A 9,614-nucleotide genomic window follows, 5' to 3' on the forward strand; every position below is an offset into this window, starting at 1 on the left:
ATAGTGTCCCAGAGATTTTGATATGTTGTGTCTACGTTCTCATTTACCTGTAAGAATTTTTTAATCTCCTCCTTGATGTCTTCTGCAATCCATTGTTCATTCAGTAGCATATTGTTTAGTCTCCAGGTGATGGAGACATTTTTATTTTTTATTTTGTTATTGATTTCCAATTTTATTCCATTATGATCTGATAAAATATGTGGTAGTATCTCTACTTTTTTGTATTTGCTAAGAATTGCTTTGTGGCATATTATATGGTCTATTTTAGAGAAGGATCCATGTGCTGCTGAGAAGAAAGTGTATCCACTTGATGCAGGTTGAAATATTCTATATATGTCAGTTAAATCTAAGTTATTGATTATATTATTGAGTTCTATAATTTCTTTATTCAACTTTTGTTTGCAAGATCTATCCAGTTGTGAGACAGATGTGTTAAAGTCACCCAAGATTATTGTGTTGTGGTTGATTTGACTCTTGACTTGAGAAGAATTTGTTTGATGAACATAGCTGCATCATTGTTTGGGGCATATATATTTATGATTGTTATGTCTTGTTGGTGTATGGTTCCCTTGAGCAGTATGCAATGTCCATCTTTATCCCTTTTAATTAACTTTGGCTTGAAGTCTACTTATTTCATATGAGGCTGGAAACCCCTTCCACAGTCCATGTGAGTGGTTTGTTTTTTCCCAACCTTTCACCTTTGGTCTGTGTATGTCTTTCCTATCAGATGAGTTTCCTGTAGGCAGCCTATTGTTGGGTCTTTTTTTTTTTTTTTAATCCAATCTGCTAGCCTATGTTTTTCGATTGGTGAGTTTAAGCCATTAACATTCGGGGTTATTATTAAGACATGGTTTGTACTTCCAGCCATATTTGTTTATTTTTGTTATTTAACTTTGATTTTTTCTTATTCCTCTTTGATTAGTTTTTCCTTTAGGGTACTACCTCCCTCTACTGATTTTCATTGTTTTTTGTTTCCTCTTCATGGAATATTTTGCCAAGGATGTTTGTAGTGCCAGTTTTCTAGCTATAAATTCTTTTAACTTTTGTTTATCGTGGAAGGTTTTTATTTCATCTTCAAATCTAAAGCTTAATTTTGCTGGATACAAGATTCTTGGTTGGCACCCATTTTCTTTCAGAGCTTGATATATGTTGTTCCAGGATCTTCTAGCTTTCAGGGTCTGTGTTGAAAAATCTGCCATTATTCTAATTGGTTTTCCCCTATGTGTAATCTGATTCCTTTCTCTTGTGACTTTTAAAATTCTCTCCTTTTTCTGTTTGTTGGGCATTTTCATTATAATGTGCCTTGGTGTGGATCTGTTGTGATTTTGTACATTTAACATCTTGTAGGCTTCTTGAATTTGGATTTCCAATTCATTCTTCATGTTTGGAAACTTTTCTGATATTATTTCATTGAATAGATTGTTCTTTCCTTTGGTTTGGACCACTATCCCTTCCTCTATCCAAATAACTCTTAAATTTGGTCTTTTTATGCTATCCCATATTTCTTGAATGTTCTGCTCATGGTTTCTTACCATTATCACTGTGTGGTCTATGTTCTTTTCCAGATAATATATTTTTAATTTGGTTTATTATTTCTTTCATTTTAAGGATTTCTGTTTGGCTTTTTTTTTTTTTTTAAGAACCTCTATCTCCCTGTTGAGGTGATCTTTGGCTTCTTGGATTTGTTTATGTAGCTCATTGTCAAAATGGTCTTTCACTGCTTGTATTTGCTCTCTTATATCTTCATTGAGTTCACAGAACATTTTAACTATGCATATCCTGAAATCTTACTCTGTCATTTTTTCTGCTATAGCTGCCAATGATTCTAATGATGTGTTGTCTTGATTTGTTTGTGGTACTTTCTTCCCTTGTCTTTTCATGTTGCTTGTGTGTCTTCCTTTCCAGCTCTGTGGGTCTGGTGTGTTATTGTTTTTACCCTATAGGTTTGTAGTGCTCTTGTAGGGTTCCAAGATCCCTCTTTGTTGGGAAGGACAATGTTAAGAGATCCCAATATCAACAATACATCACCTATGAACAATTTGTTGTTATTAAGACATTTACAGTTTAGTCTCAATGTCCAGAAATGTTGGATTCAATTATTATCTAAAATATAATCAATAGTTTCGTAAAAAGGTTACAGTTTCTGGCGATGGACAATGAACTGGCATCGGGCATAGGTTGATATGCTGAGGGGGAAAGATGTGAGAGTATAGAGTTAATATATCTTAGGAAATGTGAAAAAGAGAAATCTAATGAAGAGGGTTAGTAGCAGGGGAATAGACAGGAAGTAATTTAGGGTAGACAAGTACATGGGAAGACAGTAGAGTACATAAAACAAACACATATGTATTTAGAAAAATATAGGATGTGGGCTGGGGATGTGGCTCAAGCGGTAGCGCGCTCGCCTGGCATGCGTGCGGCCCGGGTTCGATACTCAGCACCACATACCAACAAAGATGTTGTGTCTGCCGAGAACTAAAAATAAATAAATAAATATTTAAAAAAAAAAAAAAAGAAAAATATAGGATGTAAAAATAGTAAAATTTGGAGGGGAAAAGAAAAATGAAAGAAGAAAAAAAGAGAAAGAACAAAAAGAGCATATGCAACTCCTTTATATTATATTATTCAGATGACTCAGTCCTCAAAACCGTATTTCATGCAAAGTTTTTGGTATCACATATGTTGGGGATGTGAGGGCCAGAGGATAGAAGCGTAGAAGAGAAAGAAAAAAAAATACTTGAAAGAATAAACCAGGGTTGTTGCTAGTTTTAGAGATCCGTTTCTTTCCTGCTTCTCTTCTCATCCAATAGGTGAGGTGGTCTGTTTTAAGCTGGTGTCTCTGCTTAGGATGGCATAGGTAACCAGGGTGAGATGACTAGACCTGGTGTAGGGCATCTGGGAGTGGGGAGTGCCACTTCCAGTCCCAGCAGTGAAATCATACCTCACGGGTCTCTTTTTGGGACCGCTCATCTGACTTGAGTGCCTGGTATCCTCTCCCTCTCTTGTCTGGAGATTTCCCAGATCCTGGTCTCTCTGTTAGGCTCCAAACTTTAGTCCCATCCCCTCTCTCAATTAGTCGTTCCCAACTGCAGGACCTCTCACCCCCAGGCTGACACCAGGTGGGCAGCGCCCTGGTTGCACTGCACACCTGTGCAACTGAGAGCTGTTTTTGTGTTGGGTGGTCACTATGCCGAGTTATCGCTGCTGGAGGGGAATTGGATACCTGGTATCTGGCCAGATGGAGATCTGATCTGAGATCTGCCCCCACCTAATATGGTGAGAAAGGTCATCCAAGATGGAGTCCGTCTGCTTCCAGGGCTGGGTTGTCTGGTGAGGTGGGGAGAGCTGGGCATTTTGCTGTCGATTGGTAGTAGCCGAGTGACCTGCAGAGTGCATTCTGGAGTTCAGCAGAGGTGCTGATAGGTGAACCTGCTAAGCAGCTTGAGAGCCGTGCGTGAGCTAGAACTGCGGGCTTTGGGTTTGGGAGCCAGGGTTCTGGAGTCCTGCTGGAACACTGAGGCTCTGAGTCCTGCATGGGGGTCACATGGCTGGTGATTTCTGCGGAAATCAGCTGTAGAGGGGTCCTCTTATACTCTTTGAGATGCTGTATTTCTACTAGGTGAGACCTGGGTCACAGAGCGACACAGGATGCTGCCTCTCTCTGGCCCGCCATCTTGGAATCTCCAGGTCTGTGATTCTTAACAAGCTTGTGCACAAGGATCTGTATGGACTTCTTAGAAGATAGGGAACATAGAAATCATGTAGTGTTTTCACATTGTGTCTTGGTCAGAATTCTGTTTCCTGGGGGTTTCTCACTTCTTATATTAGAAAATGGTATCAAACATGTCCCTTAATTTCACGGTTTGAAGAACTAACCTCTCCAGGACCCACTTTTGCCCTGAAATAGTAAGCAGTATAAAATTGTTGGAACACCCATCCTTCTCAGCACTGATCTGGTTGTGTTGTCAAAGGCCTGGTATATTAGTTATAGCCAATGGTCACAACCTGGGCACCTTGAAACAAGTTTATTCTTTGAAAATTCCTGAGGCAAAAAAATCCAAGATCAATGGGCTAGGGATGTGGTTCAGTGGTTAAGCACCCCTGGGTTTAATCCCTGGTACAAAAAAAAAAAAAAAAAAAAAGAATCCAAGATCAAAGTGTTTGTAGAAGCACACTCCTTCTGAGGCTTTGGAGGATTATTGGTTTCTTGCCTCCTCCAGCTGCTAGTGGCTACATTCCTTGACTTGTGGCTGCATCACTCCAAACTCTGCCTTTATCCTCACATGCTTTTCTTTGTGTATAGGTGTCTAATAACTCTGCCTCACTCTTCTATGGATATATGTGGTTTTGTGTTTATGGTCTACTGGGATGATTCAGGATATCCCTCTCAAGATCCTTAATCACATAATGTTCACAAGTCTTGGGGATTAGGAATTGAATATGTCTTTGCTGGAAGGTTTGTTTTCCCCTCTGCCTGCTATACTTGGCTATGGGAAGTAGGTACCCTCTGTTGTCAGCCCCCAGTGAGCAAACAAGCAAAGCACACCCCATGGCCCTGGATAATCCAGACTGTTGAATCTCACCTTCAGAAGAGGGCAGGAACAGAGGGGACATGTCTGCATTTGACAAGGAAGCAGAAAATAAAATCTTTTTACCAGCTTCCATCTTGATGTGCTATAATTTCTTATCCAGCTATAATTTTTTTTTATTGTTTCTAGATGTACATGACAGTAGAGTATATTTTGACATTATACATACAGGGTGTATATTCTAGTTGGGATTCCATTCTTGCAATTGTACGTGATGTGGAGTTTCACTGGTGGAATTCTATATAAACATATGAAGTCCGATTTATTCTACTGTCTTTCCTACTTCTGTCTCCCCTCCCTTCCCTTCATTCCCCATTGTCTAATCCAATGACCTTTTTTCTTCCTCCCCTCCTCCCTTATTGTGTGTCAGCATCTGCATATCAGAGAGAGCATTCAGCCTTTGATTTGGGGGGATTGGCTTATTTCACTTAGCATGATAGGATCAAGTTCCATGCATTTACTGGAAAATGCCATAATTTCATTCTTCTTTATGGCTAATATTCCATTGGGTATATATACACGTTTTCTTTATCCATTCATTTGTTGAAGGCACCTTAGCTATTGTGAATTGAGTTGCTGTGTCATTGTAATATGCTTATTTTAAGTCTTTTGGGTATATAGCAAGGAGTGTGATAACTGGTTCAAATGGTGGTTCCATTCCAGGTTTTTTGAGGAATCTCCATACTGCTTTCCAGAGTGGTTGCACCAATTTGCAGTCCCATCAACCTGCTGCAATTTAAAAGAATAAAACTACCATCTCAGCCAGAGAAGAGAGATACTCTCCCCATTGATGTGGCTGTGTCACTGTAATATGCTTATTTTAAGTCTTTTGGGTATATAGCAAGGAGTGTGATAACTGGTTCAAATGGTGGTTCCATTCCAGGTTTTTTGAGGAATCTCCATACTGCTTTCCAGAGTGGTTGCACCAATTTGCAGTCCCATCAACCTGCTGCAATTTAAAAGAATAAAACTACCATCTCAGCCAGAGAAGAGAGACACTCTCCTCAATTTTGGATAACCTTAAAATAGTGCTTTACAAATGTTTTATTCTCACCACAACTCTCATTATATAATGTCTTAAAACTAAAAATAAGTTCATGTGGAAACAGGGTTCTAACATGTGTACTATTTATTCTCCATTCCTTTCCCCTAGTACACTTTGACCTACCAGATTTCTCTGTCCCAGAGCACAGAGTGTATGGTCCTAAAAGATTTGAGCTCACAGAAACAAAAATGGATTGACCTTGATGATTCAAATAATTTTTCCTTAAGTTGCTCTCGTTGGGAACTTTCCCAGAGGAGAAACCAGATGAAATCCTGAGTTAACAATCAAAGTAACTCAGCTGATAAATATGGGTAAATTTAGGGATATCTGTGTAAATATGTAACCTTGGGATAAGTCAGGGATCATTTATTACAACAATAAAAGTAGAAGCCATAAGGGAAAGAACTGAAAATTTTAACCACATAAAGATTTTTAGCTTTTGTTATGTCCTAGCTGGTCTGTCTATAGAGTAGATTTCTTTGGGTGAGTCGGGGGGTGTGCTGAGCTAAAACTAACTGCCTGTTGTTTAGTTAGAAATCTGACTTTGACAGGTATTGGGGCTCAGAAAATTACACCCCAAAGGGAAGGCTTCAGATGCAAAATTTCTCTCTTGCCTTCTGCTGTCCTATCTCACCTCTCACTCTCCACCAAGCCAAGCTGTAGAAACTTGAATCCCTCTCCCCCAGGATAAGTCAGAAACCAGAACCCTTCCCCCCCACCCCCAAAGCTAGCCATGAAACCTAAAAATATCACTTTAATTTTTCCCTGTTTTTCTTTCTTGGAGCTGACCATAAGGAAATTCTCTAGCCTCCCTTATCTAATAGTAGATCATAAGACCTTCATTTCAGAAAGGACCCTGCCCTATAGGCAGCAGGAAGGAGTGTCAGACAGGCCTTGCTGGCTGTCCTTACAGTCCATTAGCATTTGATCATGCTCTTTGGGTCTAATCACATTTCTGCATGGTTGTCTGTGCTTTGTCAAACCTAAGCATAAAAGTGGATAGTTCATCCTGGAGCTTGGGGCTTGGGCTTTCGTGTCACAAAACTACCATCAAGCCAGACCACTTGGTGATACACACGTGCAATCTCAGCTATTCAGGAGGCTGAGGGAAGACCATCGCCAGTTGGAAGCCAGCCTGCATAACTTAGATACTGCTTCAAAATTTTTTTAAAAGGAAAGAAAAGAAAGAGGGACGTAGCATACCTGGCATGCTCAAAGCCCTGGGTTCAATCCCCAGTTCTAGCAGGTGTGGGGGTAGGGGGAGACGCAAATGAACTTCTTAGGCTTTTCTCTCACTAACCTGCCATTTATTTATTTATTTATCTATCTATCTATCTATTTATTTATTTGGTATAAGAGTGTTGACCACCCTTTACAATGGGCAGAAGAGGGATTACTCCCTTTTCTGCTCCTATATAGGACTATGGTCTATAAGGTCACCAAGTGTAATTGTTCAGTGCACTATCTATCTGTGCAGCTATATGTGACAACACTGAAAGTTATTCCTTTCATGCTGCCCCAAGACAGATCTCACCTCATATAAATCCCCCTAGCAACACAGACATATACCCCCCCCCCCAAGACTTCGCCTCATCCTCTGGAGAGTTTTTTGGTATTCATCAAAACTTTACTCCTAATATTCTTTACTCCCTTTCTTCTCTCCTGGTCTGGATACTTATCATAATCCCAAAGGAGAGGAGAAGGTAGGCAGAAAAACAGAACGTTAGTATGCTTAATGTCATGACTATTGTAGCCAAAGTTCTTTGCAGCAAAAAAAAAAAAAAAACAGAACTGTGCTTCGAATTACTCCAAGCCAAATGTGCAGGGACTCTATCAGTTGGGATTCCTGGCTGCTAGCTTCAGCAACCCCATCTGGGCATCAGAAGCAAGAAAAGATTTCAAGGGAGCTTTGGAGGCTTTGGCTTGGGAAATGGATGGGACTTGAGCAGCAGAAGCCACAGCTGTGATTCTTTGATCTTCAGCAGTAAAAGGTTGGTTATTTGCTGCCATTGCAACTACAACATCTGACTTCCTAAAGCTCCACAAGGACTTAGTCCTAGGACAGAACATCTCACTGGCTTAGCTTGGTTAAATGGGCACAGTGACAGGGAAAGGAAGGTCCTGGCTCTGCAGCTTCCAGACACGAGGCAAACACTTATCTCCCAACACCATTCACAAGGGGGTGGGAAGAGGGCATTTAGGGAAAGTGACCTTGAAATGGCAATCACCACAAGGACCATCTTAGCACTCATAGGGAGACACATGAATAGTGGGACTCAGGAACAACAACCAGAGGGTCTCTGTCTCTTGTTTTCCCACCGCATTCCCTAGTCTTGATCTCTCTTTCTTTGCAGAGAGATCTCTACTTCTCCGTGCACCTGGCCACTTCTGAGCCTCCCTTTCTATTTGTGTGAGCTCTAGTCACACACAAGCTAGTTAGTGTCTCTTGGTCCCAAATTCCAAACTCTTGGGAGAGATAATCTGATTGGTTAAGCTTGAGTAGTCTCAGAGAAAGTGGTCCTTTTAAATAAACATGATAAACATGTCCTAAAATTTGAGGAATAAAATTTGGCTACATACTTGCTTGCTGAACTTTTATTTCTGCGCAGATTAAGCTAAGCAGAAAAAGTTTGAACACAGGCTGCTGTATGAATAAAGTACAAAAGTTTAACCCATGAGGAAATTTCTTTCTTTTCAAATCACTTTAATTACACCTAGGTAGGGACTTCTTAGATCCAATTTTAGCTCTGCCATAGATCAGGTTCATGTTGCTTCATACATCTGGATAGAGCCAAACTGTACTTCTTTAAAAATAGACCATAATTTGGGCTTTCCCTACATCAACAGGGCCTCTTGCCCTTCTTCCCAGTGCAATTAAATTGTACTCCCTACGTGGTACCCTTCTCTAAAACCTTAGTATGGCAACTGCCTGCCATACACAAGACACCTATAAATGTTGATGAGTGAATGTATGTTATCAATCCACCTGTCACTTTTATCCATGACAAATTTGTTTTATCCCATCACCCAGAACCACCAAGTTCTGTAGTAAGAGATTTGATTACCTGATCTGAAGATTTTCCTTCCAGCTTGGCCTTACTTTACTCATCCTCACTTTCATTGTCTTGTTTCATGTCCCCCTCATATCTCACCTTGAATCTCTGCTGTCACCTCTAGCTCTTCATCAGAGATTTCTTCGTGTGTATGTGTGTGTGTATGTGTGTGTGTGTAAAAATCAGCATATGTTACTTTTACAACAAAAAAAGAGGAGGCAAAATTGCAACAACCATGCCCCCCTTTTGGGGGGGGATTGAACCCAGGGACACTTTACCATTGAGCTTCCTCCACTTACACTTCCTTTTCCAAAAGGCAACTAACCAGAAGGAGTTTTGTGAGATAGATGAGATCCTGCCACTTCTCTGGATTAAGCAGGCTGTAAGCAGCTCCCCACAGATCCTGCAGTTTTCCAATATAACCCTGCATCCCAACACACCTTAATTTATACTCCAAACACTGTGTTCTCTACTCCCAACTCCTTCCAGGACCTTGACACTGAGCACTCCCTAATTTCTCCCAGAACACTCTCTTCCTCTGCTCCCACCACAGTCTTACCCAGAGAACTAATTGGCCATTGGATCCAGGGACTACATTAGGGTTCCCTGCCACCTGTTCTCATGCTCCCCAATTTTCTGAATGTAATTGCACTAACAGATGTGTACTGGGATATCATTGGCTTGATCATTCAATAAATGTCAAGTTTCTCCCACCAAAGTGGAAGCTCCTTGAGGCTGGGAACCTCACAAATTTACTAGTGTTGTCAAAATGAAATACCACAGATTGGGTGTCTTAAGTAATAGAAATTTATTTCTCACTGTTCTGGAAACTGGAAGTCCAAGATCAAGTTGTCAGTGGATAGGAGTGTTTTCTTCTTTTTCTTTTTCTCCTTCTCCTTCCCTGATTAAATCCAGGGTCACTTTACC

The sequence above is a fragment of the Marmota flaviventris genome, chromosome 14 (assembly GCF_047511675.1).
Source record: "Marmota flaviventris isolate mMarFla1 chromosome 14, mMarFla1.hap1, whole genome shotgun sequence".
Lineage (NCBI taxonomy): Eukaryota > Metazoa > Chordata > Mammalia > Rodentia > Sciuridae > Marmota > Marmota flaviventris.